Raw genomic sequence first — 18,512 nt, 5'->3', positions numbered from 1 at the left:
ACATCAGCATCAGGGGTTTGATAGCTGCTGTTGATCCAGGACTGGTTCATTTTGATAAAAGTCAGCTGGTCAATGGAGTCTGTAGATAGACGCACACTTTTTTCTGTCACAAAACCTCAAGCAGCACTGAATGTCCATTCGGAAAGCACGCTGGAAGCAGGACAGGCCAGTAGTTTGATTGCATATTGAGCAAGTTCTGGCAAGTGGTAACCCAGTGGATGCTCAGTTGGAAAGATCTCTAAGTCTGCTCTTGCCCCTAGATAATCCTGCACCATATGGAGACGCTGGCGATGGTCAGTATAGACCATATATTGATATCTACATATATATATTGTAAGGGATTAGCTCGGTGGTAGGCGTATGGGTGACCCCTTTGGGGGTGCGTTTTCACAGAGAGATAGCCGAGCAGAGGTTGAAAACAAGACTGATTTATTCATGCAATTTACTTCACATAATTGCAAGCGTCAAAACAGCCAAAATAAAATAAAAGACAAAATAAATCCTTGCCTCTGTGGGCGGCTACCTTCTCACGCTGGAACCTACCTAAGAAGTCTTCCCAACCTACTGTTGGGCCGACACTGCTGATCTTACAGCAGACACTCAAATGTCCATTTGTTTGCTTTTCACACAGCACAAACATTGTCCATTGAACATGTCCCTTTGTTTTCTTTCACACAGCACATGTTCATTTATAACAGGATCCTTTACTCTTCAGATTCTTCACATTGAACACAGTTCATTTAACAGGTCCCTTTACTCTTCACACTCTTCACATGGAACACTTTGTCTTCTCACCTTTGAGACGTCTTCACTCGTGGTTACCCTCCTTAGCTTCACATCGCTGTAGGGGGTCTTCTCCCATGCTCACCAGCTTGTCGGGAGGCACACATCCGACTGTCCCCCTCTCCCAGCCCACACGGCGACAGGCGGCAGCAGTCCTTCTCCCATGCCCACACGGCGTCGGGAGGTACACGTATGTCTGTCCTCCTCTTCCCAGCTCACACAGCGACAGGAGGCAGCAAACAATAGGACTTTCTCTGAACAAATTATAGAGCCTTAACTCCCTCATTCTGAACAGGTGAAGGCCTTTCAACTTCCTGCTGGCTAGCTCTGTAGCCAACACCCTAAATTAATTAATGGACTTTCTAAATCAGGTGGAAATGTATCTCCTTCCTGTGACTACATTCCCAGATTTAGCTGACTTCCTGTCACAATATATATATATATATATATATATATATATATAGGGAAATTGAGTATCTATTGGCCAGTTCAGTATAGACCATACTTAGATACTCAATTGCCCTATATATATATATATATATAGATATCAAAGTATGGTCTATACTGAACTGGCCGATAGATACTCCATTGCCCTGTATATATATATATATATATATATATATATATATATATATATATATATATATATATATATATACATATATATATAGATAGATAGATATCAATTGGTCAGTTCAGAATAGACCGTATATTGATATCTATATATCTATATATATATATATATATATATATATATAGGACAATTGAGTATCGATCGGTCAGTTCAGTATAGACCATACTTTGATATCTATATGTATATAGGGCAATTGAGTATCTAAGTATGGTCTATACTGAACTTACCAATAGACACTAAATTTCCCTATATATACATATTTATATATATATATATATATATATATATATATATATATATATACACAGTATATATATATATATATATATATATATATATATATATATATATATATATATATATATATATATATATCAATGTATGGTCTATACTGAACTGATCAATCGATACTCAATTGTCCTGTATACTGTATATATATATAGATATCAACATATGGTGTATACTGAACTCACCTATATATATATAGGGCAATTAAGTATCTATCGGTCAATTCAGTATAGACCATACTTTGATATCTATATATAGGGCAATTGAGTGTCTAACTATGGTCTATACTGAACTGACCGATTGATACTCGATTGCCCTATATACAGTATGTTCAGTGGAGAAAACTGCTTTTGCAGCTTTCTCTAGGTTTTGGTATACCTGGATGGGGCTCTGTAGTTTGGAGATTTCAGTGTCTTGGGAGGGACGGAATCTCCAACTCTGTGTCCATGTTTTGTTGATTACAAGCAGGGTGTGTGCTGGGTGCACACAGCCCTTATAATGAAGGTTTAGGAAAACCTCAGGGCTCCTAGTTGGAGACTGTTTTTCAGCCAACAGACAGGAGGTCTGTTCGTGGGGAGTCAGGAGGACTCCGATATTCTCCGGGAGTCAGTGGCTGCAGGTGGCAGCGAGAGCACATGTGTGTGTTTGTCTGAAGAGACAGGAGATGGCCTGAGGACCAAGGCCACAGCGAAGCTGTCAGCTTCAGAGAGTTCATGGTCTGGGGACCAGTGAAAAGAGCAGGGGTACTGCTATTGGAAAACTGCACGAGAGTGTGAGAGCCAGGTGGGCTGGTATTTTCAGTTTTTTTTTTTATTTACTGGCGAAGAACCCTTGCGTGGGAAACTATGTTATGGACTTTCCTTATTGTTTTAATAAAAATGGGCTGCCATGCCCTTAAAATGTATACCTGACTGCAGTGAATCACTGGAGAAATGCATCTATCGCTGAGCTAATGGTCCCACCATATTACAATTGGTGCTCGGATGCGGGCAGTTGATGGTGGAATCCAGGTCTGCGCTCCAATGGTGAGTTCATGTCAGGAACTGTTGGCTGTGTGTAGAAGTGCAGCCAGGCAATAAGCATTGCATGCAGATAGTGTATCTGTGAAAGGAGAATTTTTTTTTTCTGCTGTGAACTGTGTTTCAAGTTGCTGTGTGCCTGACTGCAAGCATGGGGCGGTCAAAGCAGAAAAAGGAGGCAAGATTTGCTGAGATGAGAGAGAGCTCTGTGGCTGGAGGGTTTGTTACCGACAGAACAAGCCCCAGACTGGTGCAAGATGCATATGGCCACACTGGAGCAAAGCAAAAAGGAAAGCAAACCATCACTCAGTGCACAGGTGAGAGACATTGTTCCTGGCAACCTGAATCCAAAGGTGCCACAGCATGAGGCAAAAAGGCCTCTATGCTGCATACATTGCAGTGAATGGGGACATGCTACTGCCCAGTGCCCCTTATCACAGGATTGGTCGTGTAATAACCAAGTTAGATGGGAGGTTGAGGATTCCTGGAATTCACCTGCCAAAGCATGTTCCCAGAGGCGTCCCAGAGAGAGGGATCAAGTGATCTGTGTGTCTGACTTCATACAGCCTATGTTAATTGATGATCATGTTGAGGATTTTTTAGATGAATTTGAGAACATGGCTTCATTTAAAGCGTGGCCCAAAAGCCGCTGGGCTGAATTGGTGCAACCATTTCTCTACAGAGAAGCAATCTGGTCTAAAGAGCGCTGGAAAAATTCTGCAGGGAGAATGCTGTATCCCATGGGAGTGGAAAAAAGTCAGCATGTTCTTGAGGAGTACAAAGTTGCAGTTACCCCTAGCAACCGGGAGCCCATCTTTCTTGCAGAAGGTGCCGGAGTGTCAAGAAGGGCTGCAGTGGTGCCCTGTGACCACATGGGGGAATCAGCCTGTGCCACAGCTGACAGACAGCGCACTCAAGTGAAAGCAACGTCCGCTACAGGATATGGTAAGACTGTTGGAGTTTGTGGGACTGGTCCCACTGAAGTGGGAGTGTGTCCAGCGGGGAGATCCGCACTATATGTGAAAATAGACTTGCTGCAGTGTCATACCCAGAGCAGTGGGGAGACACAGGTTGACGCTCAACCTGCAGCAAGGTTAAGGACTCAAAAAGACTTGAGGACTCTGTATGTGCCTGGTATAGTCCAGCAGAGTGCTGGGAGAGATGTACTAGGGGTGACCAAAACCGTCTTTGTGCCAGGTTCCCTAGTGATAGGTGCTGCAGAGATGCCCAGGGAAACCTCCCATGAACCCGCAGTGGTGAGGCATGTGGTTTCCCAGGACAACTGTGGAGCCGCCCTAGTGGGCAAAAGCATCTCTTTGGAGAGGAAGGGTGATGTGCTGAATGGCACACAGGTTACTGTCGGTAATGACCAAAAAGAGCCTGCTAAAGATTATAACACTGTTGATATGTCTTTGAATGCTGATAAAGGTATTACCATTGATAAATGTACTTATATTGGGGATGTGTTCCCTAGCCATGGTGGGAGTAGGATGTCTCCCATAACAACCAGAGACAGAGCCACAGGGTTGAACATGGAAATCTCAGGCAGTCTTCCTGTGTTGGAGCCAGAGGTTGTCCAGAACAGCACTGATATTGCTCTGGAGAAACAGACTCGGTCTGCACCATGCTGTAAAAGTGTGTGGGAGCAGTCCACTCACCCTATGTGTAACCCAGTTGGTAAGGGGTTAAGTCAGTTGGCCAAAGTTGAAAGTCCACAGCAGAGTGCGTTAGCGCTCCCAGAGAAAGCGGGACAAAATGGTGTATTGCAGCCAGCCTTGATTAATGATGCATTATCGCAGAGTAACAGCATGTTGGAAAAATGTGATGTGTAAAAAACTGACAAAGATACTGTTTGTGCTGCAGAATCCCAGGTGCCTCCTAGAGCAGGTGATGCTGTGCTGCAGAGCACCCATGATGGAAGCACAATGTATTGGGACAGTTGGGCCAAACAATTGATAGCCATACTAGACAAGGCTATGTTATGCAACAAGTGTGTGGAAACAACAACTGCTATGCCAGAAGGAGGGATCGCAGAGCGGCCGGTGGCTGAGGGAGCATTGGTGCCTGCGACGGTTGTTCCCTTCCAGTCAGAAGGACCGATTAAGGGCGCATGCGTGGCAGATGTGGTATCCACAGCCCAACCTCTTAATATCAAGTGTCAAGGTGACCATGTGATTGGTGTTGACTTGCAGAGGCTCATTGTTGTTGAGTTGGAGGGGATGAGTGTGAGACATACATCTGACAGTGTTCCAGGGGAGCATCAGGCTGTAATGATGACTACCTCCTGTGAGATGGAGGCCCCTTTACATAGTTACATAGTTAGTGAGGTTGAAAAAAGACATCAGTCCATCCAGTTCAACCTATGATGTATGTGTGTGTTTGCTTTTAACCGTACATTGTATACCCCTGTATGTTGTGGTCTTTAAGGTGTCCATCTAATAGTTTTTTGAAACTATCAATGCTCCCAGCTGATACGACTGCTTGTGGAAGAGAATTCCACATCCTTACCGCTCTTACAGTAAAGAACCCCCTACGCACTTTAAGGTTAAACCGCCTTTCCTCAAGTTTTAGTGAGTGGCCACGTGTCTTATTGTATTCCCTTACTCTGAATAGTTTGTTCCTTATGCTAGAGTCACCAGTACAGTATTTGTACATTGATATCATATCCCCCCTCAATCGTCTTCTCCAGAGAGAATAGGTTCAGTGCTTGTAGTCTTTCCTCATAGCTGATGTCCTCCATTCCCCTAATTATTTTTGTTGCCCTTCTCTGGACTTTCTCCAGTTCCAGCACATCCTTTCTGAGGACCGGTGCCCAGAACTGGACAGCATACTCCAGATGTGGCCAGACCAGAGTCTTGTAGAACGGGAGAATAATCTCTTTATTTCTGGAGTGAATCCCCTTTTTTATACAACCCAGTATTCTGTTGGCTTTGCTTGCGGCGGCTTGGCATTGCATGCCACTGCCAAGCCTGTTGTCTACCAGTACCCCCAGGTCCTTTTCCATCCTAGACTCACCCAGAGGTTCCCCCCCCTAGTGAGTAGCTTGCTTTCTGGTTTCTGGCCCCCAAGTGCATTACTTTACATTTTTCAACATTAAATCTCATCTGCCATGTAGTTGCCCACCCCGTTATTTTGTTCAGGTCCGCTTGCAAGGTTTCCACATCCTGCATAGAAGATATTGGCATGCCTAATTTAGTATCATCCGCAAATACTGAGATTGTACTAGATATCCCCTCCTCCAGATCATTTATGAATAAATTAAACAGGATTGGTCCCAGGACAGAACCCTGGGGGACCCCACTTTCCACACCCGCCCAATCCGAGTATTCCCCATTAATCACCACCCTCTGGACTCTCCCCTGGAGCCAGTTCTCTATCCAGGTACTCACCTTATGGTCCATACCTACCTTCCTTAGTTTGTACAGTAAGCGTTTGTGGGGAACGGTGTCAAAGGCTTTTGCAAAGTCCAGATACACCACATCCACAGGCTTCCCTTTATCTAGGTGGCAGCTCACTTCATCGTAGAAGGTTAATAGATTGGTTTGGCACGAACAATTTTTCATGAATCCATGCTGATTACTACTTATAATACCGTTTTCATTACTAAAGTCTTGTATGTGGTCCCTTAACATCCCCTCCAAAATCTTGCAGACTACTGATGTTAGGCTGACCGGCCTATAGTTCCCCGGGATATATCTCGGCCCCTTTTATAATATTGGTACCACGTTGGCTTTTTTCCAATTAGCTGGCACCATACCCGTCTGTAAACTATCCTTAAAGATCAAGAATAACGGTCTGGCAATCACCTGGCTGAGCTCATTAAGAACCCTCGGGTGCAAGCCATCCGGTCCCGGGGATTTATTTGTGTTAAGTTTCTCTAGTTTAGCTCTAAGTCTATCCTCTGTTAGCCATGGCGGCACTTCCTGAGGTGTATTATTTAATTTGGCCTTACAAGCTGGGTTCGTGTAGCCCCCCGATTCCTTTGTGAAGACTGAAGAAAAGAAATTATTTAACACTTCCGCCTTTTCTCTGTCCTCTGTGGCCAATTTACCTTTATCATCTTTTATGGGGCCAATGTGCTCTGGCCTCGCTTTCCTACTGTTTATATACTTAAAGAACTTCTTGGGGTTCTTTTTACTCTCCTCCACTATATGTCTCTCGTGTTCTATTTTAGCCGCCCTGATTTCGTCTTTACATTTCTTATTACACTCTTTGTAATGCTTTAAATGCTGCCAATGACCCCTCAGTCTTGTATTTTTTGAAGGCCTTTTCTTTAGCTCTAATATACATTTTTATGTTGGAGTTTAGCCACCCAGGGTTTAGTTTTGCTCTTTTAAATTTATTTCCCTGTGGAATGCACTGGCCCACCCCCTTAAGTATGCTCTTGAAGCACTCCCATTTTTCCTCCGTGTTCTTTGTTCCCAGGGTTCTATCCCATTTGATATTTTCTAGCAGCGAGCGCAGTTTAGGGAAATTTGCTCTTTTGAAATTCAGTGTCCTTATATTACCCTTGTGTTTCCTATTACTGTAATTAATACTGAAACCAATTGACCTATGGTCACTGTTCCCTAAGTTTTCCCGTATTTTTATATCCGTGAGCAGGTCTGTATTGTTGGTAATCAGTAGGTCAAGTACCGCATTGTTTCTTGTCGGTGCATTCACCATCTGACCCATGAAATTGTCCTGCAAAACATTTAGGAACTGCCGAGCCTTGGCTGAGTGCGCGGTTCCTTCTGGATGGGGCTCTGTAGTTTGGAGATTTCAGTGTCTTGGGAGGGACGGAATCTCCAACTCTGTGTCCATGTTTTGTTGATTACAAGCAGGGTGTGTGCTCAGGTGCACACAGCCCTTATAATGAAGGTTTACGAAAACCTCAGGGCTCCCAGTTGGAGACTGTTTTTCAGCCAACAGACAGGAGGTCTGTTCGTGGGGAGTCAGGAGGACTCCGATATTCTCCGGGAGTCAGTGGCTGCAGGTGGCAGCGAGAGCACATGTGTGTGTTTGTCTGAAGAGACAGGAGACGGCCTGAGGACCAAGGCCACAGTGAAGCTGTCAGCTTCAGAGAGTTCATGGTCTGGGGACCAGTGAAAAGAGCAGGGGTACTGCTATTTGAAAACTGCACGAGAGTGTGAGAGCCAGGTTGGCTGGTATTTTCAGTTTTTTTTTTTATTTACTGGCGAAGAACCCCTGCGTGGGAAACTATGTTATGGACTTTCCTTATTGTTTTAATAAAAATGGGCTGCCATGCCCTTTAAAATGTATACCTGACTGCAGTGAATCACTGGAGAAATGCATCTATCGCTGAGCTAATTGTCCCCCATATTACAATATACATATATATATATATATATATATATATATATATATATAGGGCAATTGAGTATCTATCTTTCAGTTCAGTATAGACCATACATGGGGAGCTTGGCTTTTTTTCACCATGCCAGTGGCTTTTAATAAAGGATGCATGCTTCGTCCTGTCACCATTTGAGGCAACAAGGATGGTGAGCCGGGACGATGCATGCATCAGTGACAATATCCCGCTAGTCTACCTGCTGGAGCACACGCTTCATGGAATCATGGACAGGGCACTTGAGGCAGAACAGCGGGAGGAAGAGGAGGACTTCCTTTCCTCACAAGGCCCCCTTTATGCAGATATGCCTGCAGGGACACAAAACACACAGGAGGAAGAGGAGGAGGATTGTGGCAGCATGGATATAGAGGATAGCATACAGCAGTCTTCAAGGGATGGTTTTCATTCTCCAGAAACCCCAGGAGTTGTATGTGGTTGGGGAGAGGTTGCTCCTGAGAATGTCCTCTTTAGTGACCCAGAGGACTCAGAAGCTCATGCCTCCTCAAACTTACATTGCATGGGTTCCCTGATTCTGCAAAGTCTGCAAAAGGACCTGAGGATTCGTGCGGTCCTATCAAGGAGAGGGATAATTCCTGGTTGGCAACCCTTCTTGATCCACGTTTCAAGGGTAAAGTTGCAGAGCTCATCCTGCCTTCGCAGAGAGAGCAGAGAATGAAACATCTTGAGGAGGCCTTGGAAAAAAATTTGTATGAGGTTAACATTCTCTGGATGTGTTTGAGGCATTGTTCAGCCAAAGGAAGAGCGGTGGAGAAGGCGGCCGGCTGACCGATGCCTTTAAATAGTTCTTTAGTCCTCAGCAGCACCCAGGGCTGTTAGATTTAAGCAACCATCACCAGCATCTCCATCATATGGTGCATGATTATCTATGCACAAGAGCAGACTTGGAGACCTTTCCAACTGAGCATCCACTAGGTTACTGGGTCTTGAAGATGGATCACTGGCCAGAACTTGCTCAATATGCAATGGAGCTACTGGCCTGTTCTGCTTCCAGCGTGCTTTCCGAACGGACATTCAGTGCTGTTGGAGGTTTTGTGACGGACAAAAGAGTGCGTCTATCCACAGACTCTGTTGACCAGCTGACTTTTATTAAAATTAATCAGTCTTGGATCAACAGCAGCTATCAAGCCCCTGATGCTGATCTAACTGATTGAATTTGCTAGGGGTCTGCCATTCCTTGAAGACTGCGTATGCCTATCCCTTAACCTTGATTCTGCTAGCTTTGGTTTAGGTTACTACCAACCCCCAAGGCCTAATTTTTCTGCACTTGTACGACAGGTGCAAATAATTTAAATTTTGTATGTAATTTTTAAGAGCAGGTCTTGTCCCTGTGCCCTGCGCCCAGCAAGAGTAACTGTGAGGGGTTATGGAGTTCCGGCACCACCAACAACCAAGGCCTAATTTTTTGCACCTCTATGACAAGTACATACGTTTTCAAATTTGTATAGACTTCTTACCAGCAGGTCCTATTCCAGCACCCAGCCAGGGTAACTGTGAGGGGTTACGGTGTTCAGGCACCACCAACAACCAAGGCCCAATTTTTCTGCACCCGTGTGACAAGTACATGACATTTGAAATTTGTATGTATATTTGTATATGACATTTATTCCTTTATAAATGTTAGTATTGCTGCAGCAGGCCCCATACATCGTACAAATGCGCTACTTTACAGGCACATTAAGGGGACCCCCCAGGCACAATATATAAAGGAATTTTTCATTTTTTTAGTTTTACTTTAAACATTATTAAAATCAGTAAATCACTGCTCCTTTAAAAATTATTGTTTTTTTTTAAAAAAAATTTGCATTGGTACATGTCCCCCAGGTCAGTTCCCGGACCCCCATACACTTTTTTGGGGCAATAACTTACATTTAATCCTTTAAAATGAGGACTATTGATTTTTGACATTCGAGTACCATAGACTTCAATGGAGTTTGTTTGTTCGAACAAACTTTTGCCCTGTTCGCGGTGTTCTGGTGCAAACCGAACCGGGGGGTGTTGGGCTCATCACTACACTGCACTGCACTGCACTGTCTGATAAACTGTAAAAATCACGTTCCTCTCCCTGTCTCAACCACTTCCTATCTCGCCCTCACACTCTACACGCCGCTGCTGTGTGAGCAGCCTTGTATAGTGTGGGGTGTGTACTTAGCCCCTGGGCCATGATTGACTAAAGGCAGCCTGCCTTTGTGCAATCATGGCAGAGATGATTTGATTGGCCAAAGCATGGAGGTCAGGGTGCATGCTTTGGCCAATCACATAATGCAGTGCAAGCGCACAGTGCATTATGGATGCGGGCACTCTAATTTCCCGCGAAGAAGCCTATTTGTTTGCAGTTCGGAGAACGGCCGAACAGCCAATGTTCGAGTTGAACTAACGTTTGACTGGAACACGAAGCTTATCCCTACTGAAGAACACAAAAGCCAGTTATAGTGCCTGACTACCTGCAAGTTCAAGTCCACTACAAGTCCAAGATCACGTTATAAGTAAGCCCATGAGATGTCTCCAACTCCTTGTCCTGCTATCGGAGATGAGTTTAATGAAGCATAATTGGATACAATTATATAATAAAAAAAGATTAATAATGTCTTTATCTGAGAACACATGGACAGAAAATGAGCAGAACATTCTCGTTGTGTCTGGAAACATCCTACAGTCATCTCACATTGTATATATTGTGTAGTATGTGGTGATGGATATCAGTGCATGTCACAGGGAGCAGCACAGAGTTGGTGGTTAGCACTTCTGCCCTCCAGCACTGGGGTCCTTGGTTTGAATCCCAACCAGGACACGATCTGCATGGAGTTTTCATATTCTCCCTGTGCTTGTGTGGGCTTCCTCCCAGATTCCAAAGAAATTCTGGTAGGTAACTGGCTGCTGTATAAACTGGAAATAGCATGATGTGCTGGTGAGAGAAGTGCTTGAGATGATTAGCTACTTAAGGGAAGAGACTGACATGAGAGTGCAATATGAATGTTCTGTGTAAATCCCTATAAGAGGTAAATACTGGAAGATGATGGAAGAGAGATCACAGAGCTGTACTGGAAGATGATGGAAGAGGGATCACAGAGCTGTACTGGAGGATGATGGAGGAGAAATCACAGAGCTGTACTGGAGGATGATGGAAGAGAGATCACAGAGCTGTACTGGAGGATGATGGAAGAGAGATCACAGAGCTGTACTGGAGGATGATGGAAGAGATATCGCAGGGCTGTACTGGAGGATGATGGAAGAGAGATCACAGAGCTGTACTGGAGGATGATGGAAGAGAGATTGCAGGGCTGTACTGGAGGATGATGGAAGAGAGAACACAGAGCTGTACTGGAGGATGATGGAAGAGAGATCACAGAGCTGTACTGGAGGATGATGGAAGAGAGAACACAGAGCTGTACTGGAGGATGATGGAAGAGAGAACACAGAGCTGTACTGGAGGATGATTGAAGAGAGATCACAGGGCTGTATTGGAGTGCGTGGGAAAAGTGATCACAGAGCTGTACTGGACTGTGCGGGAAAAGTGATCAGAGATGTACTGGAGGGTGCGGGAAGAGAGATCACAGAGCTGTACTGGAGGGTGATGGAAGAGAGATCACAGAGCTGTATTGGAGGATGATGGAAGAGAGATTACAGAGCTGTACTGGAGGATGATGGAAGAGAGATCACAGAGCTGTACTGGAGGATGATGGAAGAGAGATCACAGTGTTGGGTACCAGGGGAGGGCCATGCACTTTTCGTCTGGTACTGCAATGGCTGCCCCCATATACACGGCTTATACCAACTCATTGTGTTAACAGAGATATAAAGTGTATCTCCAGTCACAGTTTGTTTGGGTGGAGCAGGAAAGGGTTTTTATTGCTGACTGTATCCCTGCTGGGTGATTTCCCCTTCACATTCTTCCCAGGTGACACCACACTAAAAATCAAAGTTTGATATGGTGTCACAATGACTGAAAGCTGACACAGACACCTTCCTTTCCACACTCCACCCAAGAAGCAAGAAAACTTTGGCTGGAGTTCCACTTTACATTTTTGTTACAGAATGATGGAAACATAAAAAGGCTTTTAATAATGAAGCTCCTTACCTGGGGGAGGCGTGGTTGCTGAAAATAAGAGAAGAGAAGGCACAGAGTTAGGTTGGATCTTCCGTTATATAATTATATATTAAACAGATTAATCATATCTTTAACTGAGAACCAAGGGGACTCTGTCTGATCTGATGTGTGAGTGGTCTCTAAAAGAAAATAATACAAAACCATAATTCGGTGAGAACATTGTATGTGTGATTCTTCGGATACAATACAACAGGGACAGGAAATAAGCAGAACATTCTCGTTGTGTAGGGAATCATACTACAGTCATCTCACATTGTATATATTGTGTAGTATGTGGTGATGGATATCAGTGTATATCACAGGGAGCAGCACAGAGAGTTGGTGGTTAGCACTTCTGCCCTCCAGCAGTGGGGTCCTTGGTTCGAATCCCAACCAGGACACGATCTGCATGGAGTTTTCATGTTCTCCCTGTGCTTGTGTGGGCTTCCTCCCAGATTCAAAAGACATTCTGGTAGGTAACTGGCTGCTGTATAAACTGGAAATAGCATGATGTGCTGGTGAGAGAAGTGCTTGAGATGATTGAGATGGAAGAGAGATCAGTGTTGGGTACCAGGGGAGGGCCATGCACTTTTCATCTGGTACTGCAAAGGCTGACCCCATATACATGGTGTGACGGTTCACACCTTCACTGACAGTGAAAAAACTATGTGACAGATAAATTGATGGTTTGAACTGCTTCAGTTGGTCAGACTTGTAACAGATGCATGTCATCAGCTCAAACACCTGTCTTCCACGGATTGTAAATCATACTGATTTGCTTACCTATTGTTTACGGCGGGTTCTCAGTATTTACATTATGATATGTGTATTTGTATCTTGTTTTAGCTTTGGTGCCGGCAGTCTGTTCTTCCAGCAGGCTGGCTTAAGTGTAATGAGTTAATTAGCATGTTAATTGGGATTAGCCATGAGTCAGCTGTACCTCGTTAGCTATTCATTGTGTGATGTTTTGGGTAAATATTCATGTAGTGACCGACCTACTTCTAAAGTGTATAAAAGTCTGTTTCTTTTTTAATAAAGGAGTTAGTTATTTCCAGTATACAAGCTAAGTTTCAGGCTAGTTTTGTATGACAGCGACTGGGATTTGATATCTATGTTCATGACTGCGAGGAAGATGTATACTGACAGAAGACAACAAGTACAGTGTGGGTCTGAGGTTCCGTCACATTGGTGGGATGCTTCCTGCAGTCTGGGACAGTATCTGCGGATCCATACCTGGAGCTCAGGCAGCAGATTCGGGTGGGGCTCTGGCTTGGAGCCCTCCTGCTTGCTGGTATATACCAGGGAAAGTGCTTTCCAACCCCAGGGGAACAGGCCAGTGATCAACGGAAGTTGCAGATGGCATTCTTGGGAGAGCGGCCCCAGGAGCAATGGATATCCGAGTTGGACAGGCTGGTCCAGCAGGAGATAGAGCTGGATAATCAGTATCGGGGTCTACAATGGCACGCAGAGCAGAAATATTTAGGAGAGACATCAGAATGCTCTCCGGAGGGATAGGACTTTGGTGGCCCTGGATTACTGTGGGAGAGCCTTACAGATGCGTTTGTGTTTGGGGATGAAGGGGAACCTACCCTTGAGAACCTGCGAGAATACAGAGAGGCTATGCTCCGTCTCACAGGGGTCTCAGAGCTCGAACCAGATCTAGAACACTTGCTAAGGAAAGAACAGCATCTGGAAAGGGCATACAGGAAACTGCTAGAACAGGTTCAACAGCATGCATATGAGTCAGCAGTGGAAACTCCGGAGATTGCTGTTCCTAAAACTGAAGTGCTGACAACAGGGCAGAGCTCTGCTAGCCTCTGCCCAGCACCAGTAACATCTTCTGGATTCCACAGACAGGAGATGGTGAATCTCAATCCCCAGACACCACCAGAGACTGGGGATATAATAGACTTTTCTATTGAGGAGGAACAACCCGGTGAGACTGCAGAACAGCTGACTTCAGAGCATGGCGCTGTGGACCCCTGCATACAAAAATTGGTGGCCCTGAAGGATGTGTGCAAGGTCACGGATGTTTCAATTTACTTCCCAGTGGAACAGCTGGAAGCTGGGCAGAACGCTACTGGCCTCTGCCCACAACAGTCTCCCCTTGGTTGGAGAGACAGTACAGACTGGGGGTACTGTGAAGACCCACCGCTGGCAGGTGGAGATGGGACCGAGGTCTTTCTACTGGCCCTACAGGGAGGCTGGGCAGCCGGCACTGGTCCCCTGCTACAGCAGTGTACCTTCCAGGGAGAGGAGACAACTAATCCTTCTCCCCAACCACAGGGAGACAACAGACCTGACCCCAATGGTGCAGACGGGACCACGGTTTCTGCACCAGACCTACAGGGATGCTGGATGGCCGGTCCAGATCCCCAACCTACCCCGCAGGAATACCAGGAGGAGGAGGTAAGCGGTCCCTCCTCTCTACAGCAGATCCCCAACCAGGTTCTGGGGGTAGTATTCGCCAACCCCAACCCAGCAGAAGGGCTGGCAACAGAGCAGAGTGCTGCTGGCCTCTGCCCTCAACTTACAAAGGATGGATTTCATGAGAAGGTGGATGATACTACAATCTCCACCTGTATACCCCAGGGATGCTGGGCAGTCGGCCCACATCCCCAACAGCATGAGGAAGTGAGCCCAGCCACCCTGTCCTCTCTCCAGCAGCTGAAAGGACTCCAGGGAGAAGGGCCAGTCCATACTTCTTCCTTACAGCGTGTATGTTCTACGAGAGAGACAGAGGCAGAGGTTGGCTGGGTGAGTATTGCTCACTTTGGGACAATTTGCTTGGGGTACTGTGTGGGTATAGACATTGGGGGGCTGGAACTACAGATTACCTTCAAAGTCAATCCGTTTGGGGTCCCCCCCTGTGTTAGTCTCCTTCCGGAAGGGGAGAGATGTGACGGGAGTCACTTTGGTTGGGGGCCCGTGGAACACAGCTTACCTTAGAGAGGTTGGGAAATACCTCTCTTAACCCCCTAGGCACTTCTTATGTGTAAGTCACCCTGTGTCTTTTAGGGACACAGGGTGGCCAAAAAGCCCAGTCCGGCCTGCCCAAACCAGACTTTCACAGACTGATTGGCTATGAGAGCTCCCTGCGCCCTGCCGGAACAAACTTACAAACTATGTGGAGCTTTGTTAAGGAAGCTTCCGTGATGGATTGACTCTTTGGGACTTGTTACCCAACTAACTCAGGCACAGACTGATTGGAGGTCTGGTACCTGGTTTGTCTACCTTTTGGGGGGAAGATATGTGACGGTTCACATCGTCACTGACAGTGAAAGAACTATGTGACAGATAAATTGGTTTGGACTGTTTCAGTTGGTCAGACTTGTAACAGATGCATCAGCTCAAACACCGGTCTTTCACGCATTGTAAATCATGCTGATTTGCTTACCTATTGTTTACGGCGGGTTCTCACTTCTCAGTATTTACATTATGATATGTGTATTTGTATCTTGTTTTAGCTTTGGTGCCGGCAGTCTGTTCTTCCAGGCTGGCTTAAGTGTAATGAGTTAATTAGCATGTTAATTGGGATTAGCCATGAGTCAGCTGTACCTCGTTAGCTATTCATTGTGTGATGTTTTGGGTAAATATTCATGTAGTGACCGACCTACTTCTAAAGTGTATAAAAGTCTGTTTCTTTTTTAATAAAGGAGTTAATTGTTTTCCAGTATACAAGCTAAGTGAGATTTCATACCACTCGCCAGATCTCCAGCTGGAGAGAACGCCGATCCGGATCTATGGCAGTGTGATGCAAACTCCACCTTGCAAATGTATATCAGCCAGCCGGGGCCCCGGTATTCACTGGTGGAGATAGGTTTTTGTTGTGGAATTATTATCATTTTGATAAGTATCTGCCTTTTGGTGGAATAATGGCTGGTAGCTTTCTATTATGCTCGATCAGCATATTTTCCTTTGCAGATATAGTCTCATTTACTGGAACAGTAAAATAATCAATATAAAATATGGTTTTAATTAACTATATTGTATAGGATTCACTCTAATCGTTTATGACGGGAGTGCATGTGTATGTACTAGCGTGGCCACGTTCATGAGAATCCACAATAATTCCATTGTAAAGTGTTTGGCAGCCATTTACCTATACGTGGGTCCCATTGTTGGCAATAGTGCATGTTTCCTTTTGCACCCAACGGCTGGAGACTCTTGCACACGGCTCAGTTGGTCCATTTACATACCCTCCCATTTCTATTGTACTTTTGAAAATATACATGTCTGTGATTGGTTGTATAGTCGCCACCTCCAATTGTTTCCTGACTATAAATAAACAAGAGCCCTGTGTTGTAGCAGGACTGCTTTTATTGACATTGACCGTGGTCTCTCTCTCTCTCTCTTTTTCTCTCTTTTTCTCTCTTTTTCTCTCTCTCTCTCTTTTTCTCTCTCTCTCTTTTTCTCTCTCTCTCTCTCTTTCTCTCTCTCTCTCTCTTTTTCTCTCTCTCTCTCTTTTTCTCTCTCTCTCTCTTTTTCTCTCTCTCTCTCTTTCTCTCTCTCTCTCTTTTTTTCTCTCTCTCTCTTTTTCTCTCTTTCTCTCTCTTTCTCTCTTTTTCTCTCTTTTTCTCTCTTTTTCTCTCTTTTTCTCTCTTTTTCTCTCTTTCTCTCTCTTTTTCTCTCTCTTCTCTCTCTCTCTCTCTTTTTCTCTCTCTCTTTTTCTCTCTCTCTCTCTCTTTTTCTCTCTCTCTCTCTCTTTTTCTCTCTCTCTCTCTCTTTTTCTCTCTCTCTCTCTCTTTTTCTCTCTCTCTCTCTCTTTTCTCTCTCTCTCTCTCTTTTTCTTTCTCTCTCTCTCTCTCTTTTTCTCTCTCTCTCTCTCTCTCTTTTTTCTCTCTCTCTCTCTCTCTCTTTTTCTCTCTCTCTCTCTCTCTCTTTTTCTCTCTCTCTTCTCTCTCTCTCTTTTTCTCTCTCTCTCTCTCTCTCTCTCTTTTCTCTCTCTCTCTCTCTTTTCTCTCTCTCTCTCTCTTTTCAGGAAATTATGTCACAATGGGCAGGTTGAACACTAGAGGGACTCAAACTCAAGACACTTGTTAAAGAATTTTACAGGATGACACAGGCAAATCTGCCTGGTTACATCCTTCCCCCACTAAAATCTTTGGTCCTCCAAAGAGGTAGAAACTTCACAAAGTATTACTTACCTAATAATTAGTGATAAAGTTGACACACAATTTTTTAACATCAAAAATAACTTAAATTCAACAACAATTTGCATACTTCAGGATTCTGCTGATACCATTTATATACATATGTATATACATTTAACCATATATATAAAATTTAGAGTTAGGACTGCAGATAATACTGGGGTGCCTTGGAGCAGCTCTGCAGCTTATGCATGTATTTGCAAATGTGTGCAAACAAAACCCCTGTTTTTAATGCATACTGTTAGATAGGATAATTCAGTTGGTTGCAGGCTGGTCGGCAAGTTGAGCTGGGAATTTTCTTTGGTTTTGTTTAACGATTTATATACACATTCAGTTAACTCATAGTCAGTCTGTTGATAGGACAGGGCTATTGTCTTGGCCCACCCAGTAGTGTCAGAGTGCGAGTCAAGGTCACCCCCCTACCCAATAGACAGTAGTAGGGTCTGGCACAGGTTTCTGCTGTTGAATGGTAGGTAGTAGTTTGTCTGAATTTTCTCCTAAGGTATATTAGGTTAGTCTCTTGGGAGGGTTTATGTTTTGCCTTCAGTTGGATAGGCAAGAAATCTTCAAGTACAGACGTAGAGTCTATGTCCAGATTTCAGGTACTGGTGGAACTGAAGGATTCCAAGGATGGCTGAACTGAATCCAGTTCAGGGAAGAAAAGCTCTGTGTTTTTTTGACAGGGTTTATACAAGTTCTGCTTCCATGAGATTCCATTCTCTCTCCTGACTCCACATATGCAAGGGAAATGTCAGCTTCCAGAAGACTGTCTAATCTGAGTTGCAGTAGGTATCCATCATAGAAGCTGATTAGATCTGCAACACCCTCATTATTAGATGGACTAACTGTCCTGATTAGAGTTGAGCGGACACCTGGATGTCCGTGTTCGACGGGTTCGGCCGAACTTTAAAAAAAAGTCCGGGTCCGTGTCCCGGACTTTTGCCGAACTTTTCCTGGACACCGAACCCCATTGAAGTCAATGGGGACCCGAACTTTCAGGCACTAAAATGGCTCTAAAACACCAAAGGAAAGGGCTAGAGTGCTGCAAATGGCAGCAAAACGTAATTAAGAGCATGGCAAGTGCTCTGCAAACAAATGTGGATAGGGAAATAACTTAAAACAACAAAAAAAAAACAGAAAAATAAAACAATGTTCTTCATCTCTGAAGGACGAGGCCCAT

Source organism: Pelophylax lessonae, assembly GCF_965119305.1.
Source record: "Pelophylax lessonae genome assembly, chromosome: 1".
Taxonomy (NCBI): domain Eukaryota; kingdom Metazoa; phylum Chordata; class Amphibia; order Anura; family Ranidae; genus Pelophylax; species Pelophylax lessonae.
This window is presented reverse-complemented; position numbering follows the sequence as displayed.